Source organism: Lissotriton vulgaris, chromosome 6 (genome assembly GCF_964263255.1).
Source record: "Lissotriton vulgaris chromosome 6, aLisVul1.2, whole genome shotgun sequence".
Taxonomy (NCBI): Eukaryota; Metazoa; Chordata; class Amphibia; order Caudata; family Salamandridae; genus Lissotriton; species Lissotriton vulgaris.
This window is the reverse complement of record NC_141694.1, coordinates 1,076,286,894-1,076,312,562: the sequence shown is the minus strand read 5'-3', so window position 1 is coordinate 1,076,312,562 and position 25,669 is coordinate 1,076,286,894.

Genomic DNA, 25,669 nt, shown 5'->3' with positions numbered 1-25,669 from the left:
GCAAAAAGCACAACACCCCCAAACAGCCAAAAAGCAAAAATGGAAAATCTCATACTAACAATATTTTTCGGCCTTCTGTCCAAACGTGCTGTGCAGCTAGGTAATAACTCCTGTTTTCCACCATGGATTTCCTGAAAAGCAAATGCAATCAAAATTAGACTGTGCCAGCAGTGCTCCCAGACCCCAAAACCCACCCACAAATACCCGGAACCCCCCAAAGAGCACCTCAAAGACAAGCAAGTCAGCAAAAATGCCAAAAAAAATTCGCCTCCGATTTGGTCCTAACCAGTTTTATCCGGTATTAGACCTTCCCAGCAATGGCCACAGAGCCGTCAACCCAGGCGAAAACAAGTAGAAGACCCCCAAACAGCCAAAAAGCAAAAGTACAAAAATGGGGACTTCGTCATTTTCAGGGCAATTTCCAAAATCACTCCCCGCGCCCTATGCAGCTAGGCCCTAACTCCCCTCTGCCACCATGGATTTGCTTCAAACCTCTTGCAATCAAATGTATCCATACCCAGGAGATCTCCCAGACCCAGAAACCCACCCACAAACACCAAGAAGCCCCCCAAACCGGCCCTCGAAAACGCTACATTGAGCGAAATGTCAGAAAAAGCAAAAACTTTTTCCTCATGGATTTGGTCCAAACCAGTTTTATCCGGTATTAGACCTTCCCAGCAATGGCCACAGAGCCGTCAACCCAGGCGAAAACAAGTAGAAGACCCCCAAACAGCCAAAAAGCAAAAGTACAAAAATGGGGACTTCGTCATTTTTAGGGCAATTTCCAAAATCACTCCGCACGAGCTCTGATGCTAGGCCCTAACCCCCCTCTGCCACCATGGATTTGCTTCAAACCTCTTGCAATCAAATGTATCCATACCCAGAAATGCTCTCAGACCCCGAAACCCACCCACAAACACAAGGAAGCCCCCCCAAACACGCCCCCGAAAACATGATAGTGAGCAAAAATGCAAAAATGTTTTCAAGTCTGATTTTGTCCAAACCAGTTGTATCCGGTATTAGACCTTCCCAGCAATGCCCCAAGACCCGCCAACCTACCCGCAAAAAGCACAACACCCCCAAACAGCCAAAAAGCAAAAATGGAAAATCTCATACTTACAATATTTTTCGGCCTTCTGTCCAAACATGCTGTGCAGCTAGGTCATAACGCCCGTTTTCCACCATGGATTTCCTGAAAAGCAAATGCAATCAAAATTAGACTGTGCCAGCAGTGCTCCCAGACCCCCAAACCCACCCACAAATACACGGAACCCCCCAAAGAGCACCTCAAAGACAAGCAAGTCAGCAAAAATGCCAAAAAAAATTCGCCTCCGATTTGGTCCTAACCAGTTTTATCCGGTATTAGACCTTCCCAGCAATGGCCACAGAGCCGTCACCCAGGCGAAAACAAGTAGAAGACCCCCAAACAGCCAAAAAGCAAAAGTACAAAAATGGGGACTTCGTCATTTTCAGGGCAATTTCCAAAATCACTCCGCGCGCCCTATGCAGCTAGGCCCTAACTCCCCTCTGCCACCATGGATTTGCTTCAAACCTCTTGCAATCAAATGTATCCATACCCAGGAGATCTCCCAGACCCCGAAACCCACCCACAAACACCAGGAAGCCCCACAAACAGGCCCTTGAAAACGCTACATTGAGCGAAAAGTCAGAAAAAGCAAAAACTTTTTCCTCATGGATTTGGTCCAAACCAGTTTTATCCGGTATTAGACCTTCCCAGCAATGGCCACAGAGCCGTCAACCCAGGCGAAAACAAGTAGAAGACCCCCAAACAGCCAAAAAGCAAAAGTACAAAAATGGGGACTTCGTCATTTTTAGGGCAATTTCCAAAATCACTCCGCACGAGCTCTGATGCTAGGCCCTAACTCCCCTCTGCCACCATGGATTTGCTTCAAACCTCTTGCAATCAAATGTATCCATACCCAGGAGATCTCCCAGACCCCGAAACCCACCCACAAACACCAGGAAGCCCCACAAACAGGCCCTTGAAAACGCTACATTGAGCGAAAAGTCAGAAAAAGCAAAAACTTTTTCCTCATGGATTTGGTCCAAACCAGTTTTATCCGGTATTAGACCTTCCCAGCAATGGCCACAGAGCCGTCAACCCAGGCAAAAACAAGTAGAAGACCCCCAAACAGCCAAAAAGCAAAAGTACAAAAATGGGGACTTCGTCATTTTTAGGGCAATTTCCAAAATCACTCCGCACGAGCTCTGATGCTAGGCCCTAACTCCCCTCTGCCACCATGGATTTGCTTCAAACCTCTTGCAATCAAATGTATCCATACCCAGCAGTGCTCGCAGACCCCAAAACCCACCCACAAACACCAGGAAGCCCCCCCAAACAGGCCCCCGAAAACATGATAGTGAGCAAAAATGCAAAAATGTTTTCAAGTCTGATTTTGTCCAAACCAGTTGTATCCGGTATTAGACCTTCCCAGCAATGCCCCAAGACCCGCCAACCTACCCGCAAAAAGCACAACACCCCCAAACAGCCAAAAAGCAAAAATGGAAAATCTCATACTTACAATATTTTTCGGCCTTCTGTCCAAACGTGCTGTGCAGCTAGGTCATAACTCCTGTTTTCCACCATGGATTTCCTGAAAAGCAAATGCAATCAAAATTAGACTGTGCCAGCAGTGCTCCCAGACCCCAAAACCCACCCACAAATACCCGGAACCCCCAAAGAGCACCTCAAAGACAAGCAAGTCAGCAAAAATGCCAAAAAAAATTCGCCTCCGATTTGGTCCTAACCAGTTTTATCCGGTATTAGACCTTCCCAGCAATGGCCACAGAGCCGTCAACCCAGGCGAAAACAAGTAGAAGACCCCCAAACAGCCAAAAAGCAAAAGTACAAAAATGGGGACTTCCTCATTTTCAGGGCAATTTCCAAAATCACTCCGCGCGCGCACTGCAGCTGGGCCCTAACTCCCCTCTGCCACCATGGATTTGCTTCAAACCTCTTGCAATCAAATGTATCCATAACCAGGAGATCTCCCAGACCCCGAAACCCACCCACAAACACCAGGAACCCCCCAAACAGGCCCCCAAAAACGCTACATTGAGCAAAATGTCAGAAAAAGCAAAAACGTTTTCCTCATGGATTTGGTCCAAACCAGTTTTATCCGGTATTAGACCTTCCCAGCAATGGCCACAGAGCCGTCAACCCAGGCGAAAACAAGTAGAAGACCCCCAAACAGCCAAAAAGCAAAAGTACAAAAATGGGGACTTCGTCATTTTCAGGGCAATTTCCAAAATCACTCCGCGCGCGCTCTGCAGCTAGGCCCTAACTCCCCTCTGCCACCATGGATTTGCTTCAAACCTCTTGCAATCAAATGTATCCATACCGAGGAGATCTCCCAGACCCCGAAACCCACCCACAAACACCAGGAAGCCCCACAAACAGGCCCTTGAAAACGCTACATTGAGCGAAAAGTCAGAAAAAGCAAAAACTTTTTCCTCATGGATTTGGTCCAAACCAGTTTTATCCGGTATTAGACCTTCCCAGCAATGGCCACAGAGCCGTCAACCCAGGCGAAAACAAGTAGAAGACCCCCAAACAGCCAAAAAGCAAAAGTACAAAAATGGGGACTTCGTCATTTTTAGGGCAATTTCCAAAATCACTCCGCACGAGCTCTGATGCTAGGCCCTAACTCCCCTCTGCCACCATGGATTTGCTTCAAACCTCTTGCAATCAAATGTATCCATACCCAGCAGTGCTCGCAGACCCCGAAACCCACCCACAAACACCAGGAAGCCCCCCCAAACAGGCCCCCGAAAACATGATAGTGAGCAAAAATGCAAAAATGTTTTCAAGTCTGATTTTGTCCAAACCAGTTGTATCCGGTATTAGACCTTCCCAGCAATGCCCCAAGACCCGCCAACCTACCCGCAAAAAGCACAACACCCCCAAACAGCCAAAAAGCAAAAATGGAAAATCTCATACTTACAATATTTTTCGGCCTTCTGTCCAAACGTGCTGTGCAGCTAGGTTATAACTCCTGTTTTCCACCATGGATTTCCTGAAAAGCAAATGCAATCAAAATTAGACTGTGCCAGCAGTGCTCCCAGACCCCCAAAACCCACCCACAAATACCCGGAACCCCCAAAGAGCACCTCAAAGACAAGCAAGTCAGCAAAAATGCCAAAAAAAATTTGCCTCCGATTTGGTCCTAACCAGTTTTATCCGGTATTAGACCTTCCCAGCAATGGCCACAGAGCCGTCAACCCAGGCGAAAACAAGTAGAAGACCCCCAAACAGCCAAAAAGCAAAAGTACAAAAATGGGGACTTCCTCATTTTCAGGGCAATTTCCAAAATCACTCCGCGCGCGCACTGCAGCTGGGCCCTAACTCCCCTCTGCCACCATGGATTTGCTTCAAACCTCTTGCAATCAAATGTATCCATAACCAGGAGATCTCCCAGACCCCGAAACCCACCCACAAACACCAGGAACCCCCCAAACAGGCCCTCGAAAACGCTACATTGAGCGAAATGTCAGAAAAAGTAAAAACTTTTTCCTCATGGATTTGGTCCAAACCAGTTTGATCCGGTATTAGACCTTCCCAGCAATGGCCACAGAGCTGTCAACCCAGGCGAAAACAAGTAGAAGACCCCCAAACAGCCAAAAAGCAAAAAGTACAAAAATGGGGACTTTGTCATTTTCAGGGCAATTCCCAAAATCACTCCGCGCGCGCTCTGCAGCTAGTCCCTAACTCCCCTCTGCCACCATGGATTTGCTTCAAACCTCTTGCAATCAAATGTATCCATACCCAGGAGATCTCCCTGACCCCGAAACCCACCCACAAACACCAGGAACCCCCCAAACAGGCCCCCGAAAACGCTACATTGAGCGAAATGTCAGAAAAGCAAAAACTTTTTCCTCATGGATTTGGTCCAAACCATTTTTATCCGGTATTAGACCTTCCCAGCAATGGCCACAGAGCCGTCAACCCAGGCGAAAACAAGTAGAAGACCCCCAAACAGCCAAAAAGCAAAAGTACAAAAATGGGGACTTCGTCATTTTCAGGGCAATTTCCAAAATCACTCAGCGCGTGCTCTGCAGCTAGGCCCTAACTCCCCTCTGCCACCATGGATTTGCTTCAAACCTCTTGCAATCAAATGTATCCATACCCAGGAGATCTCCCAGACCCCGAAACCGACCCACAAACACAAGGAAGCCCCCCAAACAGGCCCCCGAAAACATGATAGTGAGCAAAAAGGCAAAAACGTTTTCAAGTCTGATTTTGTCCAAACCAGTTTTATCCGGTATTAGACCTTCCCAGCAATGCCCCAAGACCCGCCAACTCACCCTCAAAGAAGTAGAACACCCCCACAAGTCTAGAGTCTCTCTTCATTGGGCGTAATCCAGCCCTCTGCTTTGAGGGAAATAGGAGTCTGGAGGAGGAGGATATAGGAGCATGTTCTTGTGAACTTGTCAACCTGAGGAATGCAGACTGCGGCACCTTCAAATCAATAAGCAAATAAGTGAAGACAGTTCTGCTGATGGGCTTGTTTTTGTGATTAGGTGATTAAAGTTTTTATTTATATTAACTGTGCAAAACAAAGAAAGACAGACACACAGGAATAAAAGTGAATAAGGACGAAAAAAAAAGTTATTGATTCATTTGCTCATTTACAGGGCTCGGTGTCAGGGAATAGGAGTTCGTCCTCATACTCTGCGAATTCAGGCGGGAGTAGGTCACCTAACAGAGAAGAAATTCCCTCATCTAAGTTGCTGTCCTCCTCGTCTTCTTTCGGCGTGTATTCTCGTACTTTGTAATCTGGTGGTATGAGGTGCTGATTCATCTTGATCATTGTTAACCTCTCCACATTTTTGGGCGAGAGGCGGGTCCTTTTGCAAGTTACAATGCCACCAGCAGCACTGAAAACACATTCAGAAGACACGCTTGCGAGTGGGCAAGACAAGTAGTTTATAGCCAGGTTGGAGATCTCTGGACACAATTCTTTTTTCCCATGCCAATACGCCAATGGGTCAGCATTAACATAGACCTCTGTTGAGTCATTCAGATAGTCCTGCACCATCGACTCAAGGTTGTCCACAGTTCCTCCACTTTGCTTACTTTTTCCTGGGACCTTTTGAGAAGCAAACCCAAGCTTAGTTAGCCAATCCTCTTCTTCACCCAATGTTACTGTTGTGTCTGGTGCAGATGATCCGGTTGCCGGTGTCTTTAACGGCTGAGAGGTCACTTCTGCCACAGCCACAGGTGCAGAAGTGGATTCTTTTGACTGGGGATGGCCTGCTGATGTACTGCCTTTTCCTTCAATCTTCTGCCGTTCTCTTTCAAACCTCATGGCTGACAGAGCTAGCCAACGTTTGTACTTTGAAACTTCTGCGTCACCAAAAGGAAAGAATGCTCTGTCTGCCAGTGCCTTTTTGTAGCGTGGATCCAGAATAGTAGCACAAATGTAATGCTGTTCTGAGTGGATCATTTGAAGACGTTCATCGCCAAGTAGGCACTGTAATAATTTCTCCGCCAAAACAAAAGCTTCTTGCTTTTCTTCATCTTTTTCAAACATAGAAGACACCGCCTTCAGTTGGTGCTCTAGCATGCGCAACAATGGGATAGCTTTTCCCAAATTACAGTCCTCCCTGCTGACTGCACGCGTGAAGACCTCAAAAGGACGAAGCATGTCTGTCAGGCTTTTAACTAGCTCCCATTGCGCCGCATCTAGCCTCAGGCCTTTCAGAGCTGTACCCAGTGTTAAGAAATACTGATCGAGTACCGTAAACTGCTCATACAGACGCTCAAGCATTTAGAAGGTTGAGTTCCAACGTGTTGGCACCTCATGGATGAGTGCTTTCACTGGCATTCGACGTTCATGTAGCAGGCCCCTCAGATGCTTCCGGGCCTTAAAAGAATGGCTGAAATGGTTGCACATTCTTCAGCAGGTGGTCACTAACTCGCACAGTGGACTTTCTTCACTCAAGAATTTTTTAACAACCAGGTTTATACAGTGCGCCAAACACGGCACTCTGAAATATTTACCCAGATCCATGGCCTTAACTACATTGGCGCCATTATCCGTGGAAACATAACCAATCTTGCATTTTTTTGGGGACAGCCATTGAAAGACCTTTGTGTTAAACTCCTTCAAAATGTTTACTCCTGTATGACTTGTCTCCATGCCAAACATGGCTAGTGTTGCATGTTTCCGAGCAGCTTTAAAAACGTTGTCCGGGTCAACACCTGCCCTTAGCTTTGCTGTAAGTCCTGAAAAAGAGACCCCGTGTGCAGTGATGCACATGTAATCAGTGCCTGCGCCACTGGTCCACATGTCTGTTGTCAGATGTATAGTGTGAACAGCACTCTTCTGCAAAGCTGCCCCAATCACCTCCAGCACATCTTCATGTAGTGCTGGAACCGCAACTCTGGCAAAATAGAACCGGCTAGGAACCTTCCATTTAGGGCTGAGCATTGCCACTAATTCTAGAAAACCAACCCCTTCCACAAAAGAAAAAGGGAGAAGGTCCAGAGCTAGCATTTTAGCCAGCTTAGTGTTATACAGACGCGTCATTGAGTGGTTGCGATCAAATGGCGCTTCTGAAAACAACATGCTTCTAATGGTGGGCTGGACCATTTTACGGGATGATGATGACTTCTTCGACCCAGTTACGCTTGGTGATGATGAACTTTTTCGCATTGGTGTCTCACTCTCTCCCACACTCTTAGTGTGGCTCACAGGGGGTGCGCTGCTGAAAGGGGTACTGGGTGTAAGTGAAGTGTTTGACGCTTCTTCCTCCTCGTCATCATCAGATGAAACATCAACGTATACAGTTTGTTGACTTCCAATTTGGGTTCCTTGATCACCTTTAGGTGCGCAAACCATTGGACAGTGTGCTGTCTCTCAAGATGACCTCTCTGGCCTCCGGTACCATAGTTGGTACCAAACTTACCACGACTAACTGCAAGCTTACAAATGCTACAAATGGCAATTTTTTCCCTTTTTTGGCAAACACCAAAGAAGTCCCAAACTGCGGACTTGAAATGTCTGTGGGGGGCGGAGGAGGCGATACTGGTGGTGGTCATGCTGCTAATGCCAGATGAAGTGGAGGATGTGTGTTGCCGAACTTTACTACGTTGTGCACTTGCACCACCATTAATTGAGGTCGAGGTGGATGGAGGTCCCTTCTGGTGAGAAAGAAATATGGAAGCGGTAGGTGGTGGTGTACTAGTTAACTCCAATGATGGTGTTCCTCCCATTGCCTCCTCGTCGACAACATCGCGCTCAGCAGCTTTTCTGGCTAGGGTCAAAATGTCTGTTTGCTGCATGCCCGCTGAGGCTGGAGTGGCATGTATGATGATTGCGTCGTCATCGTGAGAGTCTTCATCAGCAGGAGTAGTAGACGCCACTTCTTCTTCAGCACCACACTCCATAAGTACGAGAGTATTGGGGACAGCCGCGTAGCTAGGGGGGGGCGAGGGGGGCGGTCCGCCCCAGGCGGCACGATGTTGAGGGCGGCGGCCGTGCTGCACTGGCCTGTTGTGGCAGCCTTTATAATTTATTTGGGTACACTGACTGACACTACTGCCAGTCAGTGTATCCAAATAAATTATAAAGGCTGCCACAACAGACCACGTTTGAATTGCCCCTGGAACTTTCCGCAACTTATTTCTCACACAGGAGAGAAATAATTCCCGGAGCCTCAGGGTTGCTGCGCCAGTGCACCACACAAGAGTTCAAAAGGGCAGTAGCCGGGTAACGTCACAGGCCCCACACGCCCCCTGCCTCTGCCCTTTTGAACTGTTGTGTGGCGCAGCACCCCTGAGGCTCCGGGAATTATTTCTATCCTCCGCTGCCTACAGTGGCACTCTGCAAGAACTCTAGAGGAAGGAGGGAAGCATGAAGGAGGGAAGCATGAAGGAGGATGTAGCATGGGGATACATGGTACAATTTGTGTCACAGTGCCAGCTTCAACAACTTGTCGACTCGGTAAGAGAGAGGCCCCGGAATGTGAGATGTTTTATCTGTGCCTTTTTGGGTTTTTTGCGCGCGCTTGCTGCAGCTAACAATTTCAACAAATTTGCATGAGCTGCACTTTTTAATTGATTTGAAGTATGGCCGAAGGTTTCGACAAGTTCTTATAATTGTGAAATAATTGCTTTGCTTCCCCAAACCGGTGTTATTACGGGTAGGCGCAGCCTGCTGTTCACTTGAACACAAGCAGCTTGATGAGCGCTAACCGCGGCAGACAGAACATTTCCATGAGCTCTCATGTGGGGGAATTCTCATTACAGGAAGACACCACTTTTGGTCCAGGAGAGGCGGGTACTGACCTCAGTCAGTGTATAGTACCTCCGGAGCCTGATGCATTCCGTGATTCCATGGAATGAAGGGATCGGAATGCAAGGCTCAGGACTCAGAGGCTATGACGAGGACGGTTGCAGAGCTGGCTAGTAGCTACCTCCCAGCGATATGAGTATTCGAGATACTATTAAGCGGCAGCCCTCCCCAGGTTCATATCTCTGATCTCAAAGGCCTGCTTCAAGGTGCCACAAAACACGCCACACACAAATCAGTGGCAGATCAAGAGCCATTACTTCAAACTTCAGGTCTGCAGCTTGCTATTAGACTACAGCATAGCCAGGCGAGAGCTAGAAAAGTGAAGAAGTGTCGCTCTAGGCTTTAGGTCAAAATATGTTCATGGCAGTAACGAGTTGGAGCACTGTTTAATTAGTTACAAATCTTCGAACCAGCCTTTACATAATTGTCATTGATCATGCAGCACACTAAAGAAGGGACAATAAAGAAATAATCCAACGCTGTTATGAATACAAGAGGCAGAACAGTGCTCTAGATTAAAGATCCAGGCCCACATTTATCAAGGGCTTGCATTGCTCTTGCCTCACACAAGGGACAACGCAAGCCCTTAAGTGGGATTTACTATGCCACACAGAGCCACCCTGAGTACCAAATTAAATCTGGAGCAACCCAAGGCAGCAAAAGTTGCTGCCTTGCCCTACTCTGTTGGGAAGGTGTTCCATCAGTGGAGCGTGAGTGTTCCCACGCATCCACTCATGTTTTTTAGTGCATTCCCAGATTTATTAACAATAGTAAACCTGGGAATGCGTCAGAATGCTATGCCTTCCTAGGGGAGGTGTAATAAAGAGAAATACGTTTAATTCTAATCGTGTTTTCCTCTTTCTACATGTGCTGCATTCTACAGCACACATAGCAAGCGGTAAAAGCCTCAGAGGATAGTTTTTCTGCAGGAAGGTGTCCCTTCCTGCCCATAAACAATCCTACCTTACACCATAGTGTCTGCATTGGCACTTAGCAGCTACAAGTGCGTCAGCGCAGAGAAAGAGCAGGAATGCACAATAGCTTAGTACACATGGCTCATTCCTGCCCTCTCCATTTGATGCAGTACAGCAAGTTCTAGTAAATGTGCCCCCTAATTTCTTGCTTTGGACTTAAGAGGGATATCCCTCTTACTAAGAACCTTAATGAATGTAAGATTTTGTCGCAGCAAGAAAATGTTCCATCCTGCCCACTTTTACCTATTGTGGAACAGAGCGAACAAATACTTTCCACCCAGAATAATCACATAATGCATTGTGATAAAAATGCTTCTGGTATAGGGCTAGTAGATTGCACAGCACTGCAACAATCTTAAACAAATAGTCCTTTCCGTTCCATTTCTATTGATGAACACAATGGACCACTAATTGAGACAAGGGGGCATATTTACAAGCCCCTATCGCCACAGAAATGTCACTTTTGATCTGTTTGAGCTACAAACAATTTATTAGTTCAAATTGTCAAATTATGCAGCAGATGATGCATTATGTGGCTAACATTGCAGAGCCATATTTATATAGATAATATTTGCAAATTAGGATATTTTGCCATTCATGTTTAAACTGCTCTCATGGAAAGAGGGAGAAGTGCTGATGTCAGAAACTCCATGGCTCTGAGACAAATGGCTTGTGATTCCACTTTTAAGCATATTTGGGACATTCTGTGATTGGAAATGAATCCCACTCTGTGAATGTATTTTAATGTCAATAACTCATAACCTTAAATAAACGTGTATCTATGGGTTGAATTAAATAATGTAATAATCAGTAACTGGGTAGTGAAATGCCAAACAAATACTAAAAATAAGAATAATTTGCTCTTTCTGGCATCTCCGCCCACTGACCCAGAACTCTGGTTATTCCCGCCCTCTGATTCTCCGTCCACAGTTCCCCTAATTTTTTTCCCCCACTATGTGTGACATCGAGAGATTACAGACAGCCTCAGCCTCTTCGTGTTACCACTAAAGCTGCACTGGCCTCCATAGCTTGTCTGACCCCGTGACCGCCCCTTTAGGACTGGGAGTGGAATCCTTGTAAAATGGGGGTTCCTCGACACAGTGCAGACCTGGGTTATTGTGCTGCACACCAAAGTGTCTGTATCCTCAGCTTTGAAAGCAATAGATGCCCCTTTGGGGGGTTGTGTGAATGTGTGCACGTTCCTCTTGTGCTAAGTGGTCCCTACTGCAGTCTGCAACACCTGTCCCACACGGATGTAGAGCAGACCTCACACTCGCACACGCACGCACACAGACACAAACCAACACAGTCTCAAAAGCAGATGTCAACATACACGCACACAGAACAGACACTTGCACAAGCATGCACACACGCAATGCAACAGCCACAGACCGTGTCATGTATGTGCATGTAACTTGCATGATATAGGTAACTATTAGCGGCAATACTACATGCCTCTCGGACCACTTTTAGGTGCTGGCCGTCGTTTTTCCCCAGCACCCCACCAGGGGGGCGGCAATCTGAAGGGTAGCCCCGGGCGCCACAAGCTCTAGCTACGCCCCTGATCGGGGACCTTCCTTTTACGCTTAGCTACCTTTGTCAGATCATGGTGTGCCTCACTCTCAGACGGCAGTGGTGGTTCCCAAGTTTTATCCATATCATCAGAAGGAGGTGGGCTTGAAGAAGATGTAGACACCATCCTTGATCTTTTCCTTGCTAGGGATGTGGAAGACAATGAATGATCAGGAGGAGTGGCTTCCTCAAATGATACCTCGGCTTGAATGTCGATTTCCTGATGTGCCCCTACTTCGGGAGGAACAACTATTGTGGGCACTTGTGCCCCACCATGCACCTCTGCTTGCGCATCTCCTTGCGCTGCCTCTCCTTCCACATGTACTTGGGCTTGTACTTGCACATGTGGTTGTTGTTGCGGCTGTGCTTGTTCAACACTCGTCAGATGAGTTATAACAACCTGTGTTGATTGAGGGACATTGCTGCTACTTTCTTGCGATGAGCCAACATCACTGGTCGATGGTGATTGAACAAGTAGACTGGGTGCCTCTGCAGCACTCAAGGGCTTGGACTTAAGTTGGCGTGGTGGTGGTGGCATTGAGCCCAATGGAGCGGGGTGCTGCTCCCAGCTTGGTCCCCAGCAGATCCCGCTGCTGCTGCAGGCGTACTTTTTTTTTTATTCCCCAAAAATGTGGCGGGCGGCACACCATCTCCTTGGTAACTTGCTTCTTCTGCTCCTTACTGGAAACTTTCTTGCTAGAGGAGCTACGGGGAACTTTTTTTGGGGCCATCTTCTTCAGAGGTCAGAACAGCAGGCCGCAGTTGCACGAGTTGCAGAGTTGTCTGTGGCCAGACGTGACGTCGCGTGACGTTATGCTGCACACACACACCGCTGCAGGACTTCTTCCTGGCACTGGTGGTTCTCTTGAGTCTTGTGCACCTAAAAGCAATGGAAGACAGAGGAACATCAGTTATACACCCCAAAAAGTCGAAAAACACATAAAAATTAGCACAATCCCATGCCATCCATGCCCTCAATGATGTTTAAATTCAAGACACCCCACAGAAAGACTAGGCCCATGCACCACTCACTAGCCCTGGGCAAAAGGCCCCAACAGCAGCCAAAGAAATCGAAAAACACAGAAAAATCAGCACAATCCCATGCCATCCATGCCCTCAATGATGTTTAAATTCAAGACACCCCACAGAAAGACTAGGCCCATGCACCACTCACTACCCCTGGGCATAAAGGATGAAAGCTAGGCAAAATGGGTGCAGGCCTGAGAACACTGCCTGCCTTCAAAATGGCCCCTTGCCCCCAGCACATGGCCAGGGCCTGTCTGTACCAGCACTCACAATGGCCCCCACTAACAAGGACAGTCCCCAACAGCAGCCAAAAAAAATCGAAAAACACACAAAAATCAACACAATCCCATGCCATCCATGCCCACCATGATGTTTACATTAAAGAGACCCCACAGAAAGACTCAGTCCATGCACCACTCACTAGCCCTGGGCAAAAGGCCCCAACAGCAGCCAAAAATATCGAAAAACACAGAAAAATCAGCACAATCCCATGCCATCCATGCCCTCAATGATGTTTAAATTCAAGGCACAAAATAACAATGGGAGAGACAGGGAAATTCAGGAACACTCTCTTGATCCTCGGTTTTATACAAATAAACAAAGAAAGAGAGGTTAAAGTATCCAAAAAGCCACGTAGATGGAGCGAAACAACTAGTGGAACTCACACCCTATTTGGGTGGAGAAGAAAGCCCTCACACACCGACCTAGTCCGTGTCATGCTTCATCATCGGGCCCCACCAAAGAGGCCTAGTGCCTCTTCGGTGTGCTGCGACGCCAGGAGACTGCGGAGCTGGTTGTGTGAAATGGGCGTGTTGTGAGGTTAACTTAAAATTAAAAGTGTCTAAAGGGTATCTACAAAAAAGTTTAATAAATGATCCCTAGGACACGAATAAAAGGTTTTATGTGTCTGAATTTAGTGCCAAAGGTAATGGATGGTTAATTCAGAATTAAATCAGTCAACATGTTTCAGCCTTAGGGGTGGTTTCAATTTACCTAGGCATTCGTCAGGACAGAGATAAACCCCGGCGGTATGGACTCTCTAATCGTCCACCCTAACCTGGGGGCGTGAAAGTGAAAAATGAACAAAAAAAAGTGATAAAGTGCATAGAAAAAGTGGAAGAGCGGGATGCTCATTCCAAAAAATACTCCTAGTTATGGAGTGTATCAGCACCTGCGGAACAAAAAAAACAAACAAACACATAAGACATACAAACAATTAGTTGTAGAGCTGTGCCATAACGTTTTTTGTTCATGGTGCTCCATAGTAGTGGCATCGAATGTGTTCCCAAACTAGATACTAGAATTAGCACCATCCACAAACCCTATAGGGATGATAACTCTAGCTCTGGGAAGTGAAGTGAAAAGAAGTGTTTAAATTAAAAAAGCCCAAAGTGGCTAAATAGGGGTTAAAACACGATATGAGTGCTTCAAGGGATCAATGGACCAAAGGTCAGTGACCCCCAATGAAAGGTTTCATGAAAAACAACATATCTCACTTTAAAGTATGGCGCTAACTGCACCATGGGTCTCAGGAGGGGGGTTGGAGTGTCCCTGGCACATCCTAAAGATAAAGAGAATAGGCTAGAAATGCACAGAATCAGGTTAGACTTAGCTCGATAAAGTAGTTTATGTCCGATCGTCCTCGTATTGTTACTCACGCCCTCAGCACTCGCAGCCCGCTTGTACACCTGGTATTTCCTCAAACCGGACCCCGACGATGGAGAGCGGGGCCGGTGAGTGCGTTTAAAAGCTTGTGTAGCGGCCTCAGCGCTCTTCCGGGTGGGCGTGGTTTCGCGAGAGCGAGGCCAGGGAGCGCGTCGCTCTAGTGAGAGGGGCGCGGTGTGTCTCCATAAGGAGGCTTGAATTTTGTGACCAATAGGAGAGCTACCTTCCCAAACGTAAACACAAACAGCAAACAAAGCATATGCTTCGTCGTCAGTATAAATACAATGCTATGACAGCATGGGTGTCTATGTAAGTTAGATATAGATGGTAGGAAAGAAAAATCGGGAATAGTCAATGCTATGCCGGTCAGATTGTTAAGTATGCCTATTGATTGCTGAGAGGGGTTATAATATCACATAAATTACAGGGAACTCAAGAGTGTTAGTTACTTGAACAGAAAAAGAGCTCACAGAGTTAAATGGGCGGAACTCATGTACCAGATCTTACAGGTGTTTATTGTCACTGGGTTTCACAGTGAGCTGGACGGGAACTGTATTGCACTGCAGATGGTGAACAAGCCCATATTTAAAAGGGGGGCTGGGGGTGTCAGTTCAGGACCGTATTCCACGGAATATCATCATTGAGCCCAATGATGTTAGTACCTAAACGGTACACCCAGCGCTGCTCTTTCTCAAAAAGCCTGCTAGAAACATAAGTGGTACCAGTGATTGTCTCGATTATTGTCCTTTTCATATCGTTGGTGGTATGATTGGACTCCAAAAAATGTCGGCTCAATTTTGTCGTTGCTTTTTTACATCCTATATTGCTCCGGTGTTCACAAATACGCTGTTTAACTTTTCGTGTGGTCATACCAATATAGCGTAAGGAACAGGGGCACGTGATTAGATACACCGCATTGTTTGAATTACAGTTGGTATGTGCAGTCTGTGTCCAGGTTTTTTCTTGTTCCAATGAGAGTGTTTTCGAGGCCTCCGTTAGATGGCACACGCTACAGTCTGAACATGGGTAGTGCCCTGTGATCGGAGGCAGGCCCCATGCCGTTGTGACTGAAGAGGTTTGAGGGTTTGTCTTCTGTTTCGGGCGAGTATGAACCAAAGCATCCTTTAGACTATGACCCTTTTTGAAGGAAAACAGAGGTTTTTCCCAATCCTTCTTTGCTGATGTTATGATGCTCCAATGTTTGTTTATTGTTTTTTTCATGTAGTTTGACAGACCATTAAATGTAGTTACACAGGTGAGTGGTACCAGCTCTTGGCTGTTGGTTTTCTCTTCCAGCAGAGCTTCTCTCGGCTGGTTTCTTGCGCTCTTAAAACCTTTATTAAGAATAGAGGAAGGATATCCCCTATCTCTCAGTTTGTCAGTTAGGCCAAAGGCTTGTTCCTTGAAGTCATCCATGCCCTCAATTTTTTTTTTTTTTTTTAAATATATTTTTATTGCAGGAATTAGCCAAAATTACATGTCGGATCAGCAATACATTTGCAGGAATAAAAGGGTAGATACATCCGATCCCCCGTGAGAAAACATCGTGGGTACACAGCCATTCAGCCCACAACTCAAGGGTCGGGCGGCGTCTTCTTATAGAGAACACAGGTGGGGATCTGGTAGAACGTCGAAGCTGATCCGGATAATCCCACGGGCTTCATCTGCTTTTCTAGATCAACCTAACAGAAAAAACTCCCCCCCAACAGCCCAATGATTCGACTCCCTCCCCCCACCCAGCCCCGCCATCAGTGTGTTGTAGTATGTGTAGGAAGAGCCTATGGGAAAAACCCCAGATGACTGTATTTATATCCGTATCGTGGACGTTTATCGGGACTCAGGTTGTGCTGCATCATCACCCTCGGAATCGCTGGAAGCGCAGTAATCTCTAAGGGCCTGCACTAACGTCTCCCATTCCAGTGCTGATTCTAGCGCTCTCTCGTTGTGCTGCCGCCTCGCCAGTTGGTATCGCAGAATGCTCTCCCCTGCAGCCCACTTCAGAAGTTCGTTGTGCCATTTAGCTCCTGTCGGACCAACTCTTGCCTTCCAATTCCTGGTTATCTCCCGTTTAGCGAGGACAAGCCCTAAATCAATAAATTTACTCGAAATTTTATTTTTAGGGGTATGCGGGAACCAGTGTAAGAGCCCCACCACCGCGTCGACCGACAAAGTTCTCCCCGTTACCCTATTTAGAGTATCCTCGACCAAAAGCCAATATGAGGACAGCGCCGGGCAGGACCACAACATATGAAGGAGGTCTGCCTCAGGCGCTCGGCATCTGGGGCAATCTGCTGAATCCGTGGCGAAGTACTGCTGAATCTTCGCCGGGGTCAAATAGGCCCTGTGGAGTATGTAAAAATGGACTAGTTGGAACCGGGCATGGCGTGCTCCCTTCCAGGCTCGGCGCATGAGTTGTGACCAGGTCGTCTCCGGTATCTCTTTCCCTATGTCGGCCTCCCAACGATTCCGCAGTGTGGTGAGGGGGGGCAAGCCCTCGTTAATCAATCTGTTATACAGGCACGTGACTGCCTTGATCGTCCCCGCGGACATCATAACGTACTGGCACACCGGAGACGTAGGCGGTTCCTCTAGCCCACTTTTCCAGTACGTCTGAATCGCTCGGACCAGAGCCGTGTGCAAGAGGAAGTCGCCTCGGGGAACATCGAAACGGTCTAGAATCTCTTGGAAGGGCAGTAACACCCCGTCCTCATAAAGGTCCCCCACCAATTGCAATCCCGCGTCTTTCCACTGTCCTAGGCGTGACCAGTCTCCCCCGTGAGGCAGGGCCGTCAGCATCCCCAGCGGTATTTCTGGTGCATACAGAAGCCTCAGCTGTCCCCGGGCGTGGGCGCGATTCCAGCATAATCTAATGGTCTTTTCTTCGAGCGTCAGGTCCTGCAGGGCCAAACGCTGGCGCAGTGCGATGAAGGAAATAACATGCCTAGGCATTCCCGTACCCCTCCCAATCTCCGGGCCACGAAACTCCCTCGCGACCTCCTGGGTGAAGCGCCGCCAGATAATATTTCTCAAAATCCGGCACCGCAAGGCCTCCCTCTGACTTTGGTCTCATCAGCGTCTTGAGAGCCACTCTCCGGCGGCCCGAAGCCCAGAGGAACCCCACCACCATGGATCGCAATAGCCGAAAGGTGGCCGGCGGGATCCAAATCGGAAGCGCTCGAAAGTAGTAGAGCAACCGGGGAAGTGCCACCATTTTCAATAGTGCAATCCGCCCTGCCACCGAAAGCGGCAGGGTAGCCCAAAATTCCATACTACCACGCAACGCGCGAGTACAGCGGGCTATGTTGCCATCCAGGAGGTCGGTGGGATCATGGTATATGTATACCCCCAGGTACTTGAGGCAGCTGGGTTCCCACCTAATTTCTCTGCTGATGTCAGGTCTGGGCGTTCCCCTGCGAACCGGGAACAGACAAGTCTTGGCCCAATTCACCCGAAGGCCCGAGACCTCCCCGAAAGACGTCAGTGCCGCAGCAGCCCCATTCAAAGCGGCATTTGAGTCCTCGAGGAAGAGCAGCAGGTCATCAGCATACAGCGAGATATAATGCTGGCCAGATAAGGTCCGCAAACCGCCGAAAGAAACCCCGGACCGGATCGACAGCGCCAGTGGCTCCACCGCTAGCGCAAAGAGCAATGGGGACAGTGAGCATCCCTGCCTCGTGCCTCGTTCTACTGGATATTGTTGGGAAATCAGCGGGCCTGCTCTCACCCTGGCCGACGCCGAGGCATTAAGCACCGTGGTCCACCTGACAAAGCCCTCCCCTAGACCAAAGCGCAGCAACACTCTGCGCAGGTAATCCCATTCCAAACTATCGAAGGCCTTTTCCAGATCAACCGAAAGGACCACCAGGCACGGGGCCTCCGTGTGCGGTTCCCCCAACAAGCGAAACAACCTGCGAATATTCATGGTCGTGTTACACTTGGGTATGAATCCTGCCTGGTCCTCGTGCACTAAAGAGCGCATGTGTCCTAGCAGCCTCGATGCCAATATGCTGCTTAGGATTTTATAATCGACCGTTAACATTGATAACGGTCGGTAAGACGCCGTGTCAGTTGTCTCTCTACCAGGTTTGAGGAGGGGAACTACTAAGGCCTCACACATCGAGCCGGGGAGACGTCCCAAATGCTTCGCCTCTCTGTAGACTATCAACAGTCGGGGGGCCAATAGGTCTACGTAGGTGGAGTAGAATTCGACCGGAAGTCCGTCCAGGCCCGGGGTTTTATTCCTCGCCATCCCTTTAATGGCGCTACGGATTTCTCCTAGTTCGATGTCGGAGCCCAGGGCCTTCGCCACATCGGGCTCCAGCGCTGGCATCTCTAAGGGTTGCAAATACTCATCAGTCAGGGCGGGGTCTCTGGTCGGGTTACTGCGATATAGCCGTTCATAGTAGCGCTGGTAACAGCCTAATATCTCCGGTTGGGTGTGCACCTCAAACCCCTCCGCTGTGCGCATGGACGTCGTCAGAGAGGTCCGGCGCGTGGGATTGGCCAACCATGCTAGCAGCGCGCCCGACTTATCCCCCTCCGTGAGCGACCTAGTGGTGTAGGCCTTATAATCGAAGCAGCGCAGTCTTTCGACTTCCGCCGCTACCGCCTCCCTCGCCGCCGCCGTACGCTCCTGGAGTTCAGGATGACCGGGGCGGCGAAGTTCCATCTCACGGAGCTTCCGATCAGCCGTGGTCAGGTCATCAAGGATGACACGTCTCATACCCACCTTCTTAGAAATACAATAGCCCCTGACCACTACCTTAAACGCGTCCCATTCTGACGCTCTCGATCCAGCGGTGCCACCATTGGTCGCAAAATAATCAGAGATTTTGTCCTCCAGGTCCGCCCTAAAGACTATGTCCTCTAAGATCTCCGGGCGCAATTTCCAGGTGGGCACACTAGGGATCCCGGGAAACCAACGGAAGTCCGCTAGGAGGGGGTTGTGGTCCGAGATGGTCCTAGTCAAATATTCAGAGCGCACCGCTGCGGACACCAACTCCGCCGATCCCAGAAACCCATCTAGTCGCACGTGCAATTCGTGTAGGCCAGAAAAATAGGAATAGTCTCTAGAGTCGGGGTGCTGCGCTCGCCAGATGTCCGTGAGCCCCCAGTGCGTCTGCCATTCCTTCCTCCCTTTAGCCACTCGGCGGACTGGAGAGTCCGGGAGGGGGGGGTGAGAGCGGTCGGCCTCCACGTCTACTACTGAATTAAAATCACCACCTAATAAGAGGATTCCCGTGAGAAAGTTGGCCAATGAGCCCGATAACCCGGAGAGGAAGGCAAGCTGGTCCACATTAGGCGCATAAACACAACAAATATTCAGGTCCCTACCCCCCAGTGTGCCTGAGATAGCTACATAGCGACCCTCCGGATCCACCACCGAGTTTGTAACCTGCAAGGGAACCCCAGCCCTGATCCATATTAGCGCCCCCCCTCGCGTAAGCTGAGTATGAAGTGTAGAAGACCTGCCCTCTCCATCTACGCTGCAGCGCCGCCCCTTCCGCCTTGGTGAGATGAGTCTCCTGCAGCAGCGCTATCTGCACCCCTCTACGCACTAGATAAGCGTGAACCTTGTGACGTCTGGACATAGTGTGAAGCCCTCGTACATTCCAAGTGATGCATTTCACATTAGCGATCTCAGCCATTGTCCCACATTGTCTGTCCCGGGCTTTCCCACCAAAGCTCAAACAAAAAACAAGCTACAGGCAAGTCAACACTGATGGCGGCCATCTTCCCCAACAAAGACCCAACACCCGTCTGAAACAAACCCCATCCCACCCGCCCCAGAACAGGACCCAAATAGCTCCATCTAGTTCCCATCCAAACCGTGTCCCCAACAACCCCCCAATCCCCGACTAATCCTGTGGTCGCCACCGCAGGGAAGCCTTAAGGGCTAGGTGCGGGCCGGGCGCCAGTAATGGGCCTTCGAGTCTCGGACTACCGAGACTAATTCGAGCCCTAAGTAAAAAAAAAGGCGTCAGCCCGATCCGGGCCCCCCAACCCCCCCAGCGGATCATGGCATTAATCGCCTCCCTTACAACCCCCGCTGCAAACCCCCACCCAAATGGAAGTAGCTCACCCAGTCATCCCTGCCCGTCCAGCATGCCCTCAGCCGAGTCTGGAGTAACCACTGGCAAGTGAACACTATCGGTCTCTGACTCCTCTGTGTCCGTTTGCGCCCCCTCGCCACCGGGTTCCGATTCTTCAACAATGGGGCCGCCTTGTGAACCAGACAGATTAGATACCATCTCCAGTACTCCCCGCCGCTCCGCCATAGTCTCTACAGTCGAAGGCTTGCCTGGTTTGCCGCGGCGGCTTCGGAGTCCCTTGGAACGACGTTGTTGTCCAGGTTCCATAGCCAACTGAGATGACGAGCTGAAACCATCTTTGCCAGCCCTATATAGTTCGAGCCAATTACAGACTTCCTCCGGGGTATCAAAGAACTGGGTCTTGTCGTCAATGATAATACGGAGCCTTGCAGGGAAGAGGAGTGAGTACTGGATACCCTCCCTCCGGAGCTCACGCTTGACCGCCAGGAAAGAGGTCCGTTTTCGTTGGGTCTCATACATATAGTCCGGGAAAATGTTCACCTGGCTATTCTCCACCTGATAAGGGCCATTATGCCTGGCGGCGTTGAGGAGCAGGTCCCTGTCCCGAAAATGCAATAAACGCGCCACCACCGGACGTGGGGAGCGACCCTGTTTCGGCGGCCTCGCCGGCACCCTATGTGCCCGTTCCAGGGTGTAGAAGGAGGACAGATCCTCTGGAGCTACCGTGTCCCGGAGCCAAGCTTCTAGGTAGGCCACCATGTCGCCATCTTCGATCTTTTCCGGCAGGCCCACCACCCGAATATTGTTCCGTCTGTTACGCCCTTCAGCGTCCTCCGCCCGTTTTTCCAAGGCATCGATTCGGGACAGGGCATCCTTCATTGTCGCGGCCAGAGTCTTCTGTGCTGGCTCCAGAACCTTCATTGAGCTCTCCACCTCCTTAACTCTGTCCGAGAGCTTGCCGTGGTCCGCCCTGAGGAGACCCAAGCTCGTCGCAACCTGGGCGATGTCTTGCTGCAGAGCTGATCGCGTGTTTGCGATCGCCTCCAGGACCCGGTCGAATTGTTGTTGTAGGTGGGGACCACCAGAGCTCTCCGGGTCAACTCGATCGTCCTTATCCGGCGCCTCCGTGTCCGAGGCGGCCGGGGTGGTCCCTTTGGGCCCCCTTGGTTTCCCCATGGCGGATGAGTCTCGTGGGGGAAAGTTCGGCAGAGTCACTACCAAGTGTGGGCGTCGACTATGGCACTCCTGGTACGTGGCCGTTGTGAAGAGGGCCGTCGATCGTCTTCGCCAAGGCCTACCACTCCTCCGACTCTTCGGGACGTGCCACCGTCACCGGAGGCCAACGAGGGGGAGGCGGGGGCGATCGGCGCCAATCCGGGTAAGCCCGTCGGGTCGAGGGAGACCTCGAATGAGAATCCCCAGTGCTGCCGGAGACTCTATGGCGCCAGGTCGCCGTGCTGCCTATAAAGTGCTCGGGGCTCCGGCGAGTTCAGGCACGCAGTGGGGGGCATCGTCTTTCCGCTCAGGGTCTCCGGCCATCCATGATCTGCCCGCGCCGAAAAATTCGACCAACAATCCTTCCAGGGATGGCCACGGTGCCCAGACTCTTCCAAACCATCAACCGGACAATCGTTTCTCGGAAGGATAGGATGCGGAGAAGATGCATGTAGCTCTGCTAGGCGTCCACGGGTCTGGGGTCTCGGCAAAGCCATCGAGAAGGTCCGGGCGCCATCTTGGGCTTCGCTCCGCGTTCCTCGCAACTTCGCTTTTTTGTCGGAGCAACTGGTTTTCGAGTGTCTCCGGGTGTCCCAGCAGGTCCCCTCTGACCCGATCTTCGGTTTGTGGGGGTCGGGGTGCCCCGCGGTCCCCGATCTGCAGGATAAATGCGGGCTCAGTCCCGGAGCCGAGCTCTCAGGCGACCATCGCCATCGGCGTCCAAGCCAAGCCCCCATCCATGCCCTCAATGATGTTTAAATTCAAGACACCCCACAGAAAGACTAGGCCCATGCACCACTCACTACCCCTGGGCATAATGGATGAAAGCTAGGCAAAATGGGCCTGAGAACACTGCCTGCATTCAAAATGGCCCCTTGCCCCAAGGCACATGGCCAGGGCCTGCCTGTACCAGCACTCAAAATGGCCCCCACCCACATGGCCAGTCCCCATCAACACCCCAAAAAATCGAAAAAACACACAAAAATCACCACAATCCAATGCCATCCATGCCCTCCATGATGTTTACATTAAAGAGACCCCACAGAAAGACTCAGTCCATGCACCACTCACTAGCCCTAGGTAAAAGGCCCCAACAGCAGCCAAAAAAATCGAAAAACACAGAAAAATCAGCACAATCCCATGCCATCCATGCCCTCAATGATGTTTAAATTCAAGACACCCCACAGAAAGACTAGGCCCATGCACCACTCACTACCCCTGGGCATAAAGGATGAAAGCTAGGCAAAATGGGTGCAGGCCTGAGAACACTGCCTGCCTTCAAAATGGCCCCTTGTCCCCAGCACATGGCCAGGGTCTGTCTGTACCAGCACTCAAAATGGCCCCCACCCACATGGACAGTCCCCAACAGCAGCCAAAAAAATCGAAAAACACACAAAAATCAGCACAATCCCATGCCATCCATGCCCTCCATGATGTTTACATTAAAGAGACCCCACAGAAAGACTCAGTCCATGCACCACTCACTAGCCCTGGGCAAAAGGTCCCTACAGCAGCCAAAACAATCGAAAAACACAGATAAATCAGCACAATCCCATGCCATCCATGCCCTCAATGATGTTTAAATTCAAGACACCCCACAGAAAGACTAGGCCCATGCACCACTCACTACCCCTGGGCATAATGGATGAAAGCTAGGAAAAATGGGTGCAGGCCTGAGAACACTGCCTGCATTCAAAATGGCCCCTTGCCCCCAGGCACATGGCCAGGGCCTGCCTGTACCAGCACTCAAAATGGCCCCCACCCACATGGCCAGTCCCCATCAACACCCCAAAAAATCGAAAAACACACAAAAATCACCACAATCCAATGCCATCCATGCCCTCCATGATGTTTACATTAAAGAGACCCCACAGAAAGACTCACTCCATGCACCACTCACTAGCCCTGGGCAAAAGGCCTCAACAGCAGCCAAAAAAATCGAAAAACACAGAAAAATCAGCACAATCCCATGCCATCCATGCCCTCAATGATGTTTAAATTCAAGACACTCCACAGAAAGACTAGGCCCATGCACCACTCACTACCCCTGGGCATAAAGGTGAAAGCTAGGCAAAATGGGCCTGAGAACACTGCCTGCATTCAAAACGGCCCCTTGCCCCCAGGCACATGGCCAGGGCCTGCCTGTACCAGCACTCAAAATGGCCTCCACCCACATGGCCAGTCCCCATCAACACCCCAAAAAATCGAAAAACACACAAAAATCACCACAATCCAATGCCATCCATGCCCTCCATGATGTTTACATTAAAGAGACCCCACAGAAAGACTCACTCCATGCACCACTCACTAGCCCTGGGCAAAAGGCCCCAACAGCAGCCAAAAAAATCGAAAAACACAGAAAAATCTGCACAATCCCATGCTATCCATGCCCTCAATGATGTTTAAATTCAAGACACCCCACAGAAAGACTAGGTCCATGCACCACTCACTACCCCTGGGCAAAAGGCCCCAACAGCAGCCAAAAAAATTGAAAAGCACACAAAAATCAGCACAATCCCATGCCATCCATGATGTTTACATTAAAGAGACCCCACAGAAAGACTCAGTCCATGCACCACTCACTACCCCTGGGCAAAAGGCCCCAACAACAGCCCCAAAATCGAAAATTCCAAAATTGTAGTTGCAGCAACTGTAATGCCCCAAACAAACTTACTTGTGAAATTTCTAATCCAAAAGTGATCCAAAGAAAGTCAAAAAAGCCTCAAATCCAAATATCCAGCAGCATCCACAAAAAGTAATCCTTCCAGGTCAAGATCCGAATGAAAGTGACCAGCACATGAAGAAAGCACTGGGAGGATCCTGCTGGACAGGAACAGGAAGTTGGAGACTGTGGCGCACTTCCTTCCTCCCCCCCCCCCCAAAATGGACTCCTTGCAAAAAAAAGTGCAGGCAAATGTCAACCTGAGGAGTTATTCTGATAAAAATCATCATTTTCAGAAGGTTTATGCTGGTTGCTGGTGGATTTCTTGTGCAGAATTGCAAATTTTGTAATTTCGCGAGTGCGAGATTGTTGCTGCCCGCCGCATCTACGTGTTCGCAATTGCGAACTCCCGCGATACGTGATCACGGCGTACTCGCGTTGACAAACTCTCGCTGTGCAAGGTGGCAAGCCGCAATGACGTAATCGCGGTCGCCAAACTCCCGCTGGATCCCGCAGCAAGATCCAAAATGGCGCAGCACTCGCAAAATATCGAGAAAAACAACTCGGCAAACGCTGAATGACAGTAAGTGAACGCCCCGTGCCGCAATATTGTATCACCAAGCAAAAAAATCCGCTGCGTGCGAATTTGCGGATTTTCGGCAAATTCGCGAGAGTTCGCGGATTGCGAATTTTCCGAAAATCCGCAAAATCCGCGAGCGGAACGGATTTTACGCCCATGCTTACTTTACACAACGACGAGATGGAACAACACAATACCACCAGAGCGGACACGCTCTAGCGAGGAGAGACTGACCGCCCTCTAGAAGCTACCCGACAGGCGAACCCTAAGTTCTTCCTACCGTAAATGGTTAATTTGTTGAGCCCATCGCCCCCCTGTTGGGTGGAACTGGGTAATTATTGGGAGGGGCAGGCAACGGTGAGTTTGGGTCACTGTTGTGTGTGGGGGGAGGGAATGGGTAAAGTTTTTATGTTGCATGTCACTGCTCCACTTCGTATAAATGTGCCCAGGCTGAAAGTCCTGGTTATCTACTAGACACTCTTCATCACTTAGTGTAAACAAAGATAATGGAGTCACGTCCCGCCTCCCTTAATTATAACTTTTTGACCTGGAATGTACGAGGGTTGGGGGACCCCCTTAAATGTTGCCACATCCTCTCCTAT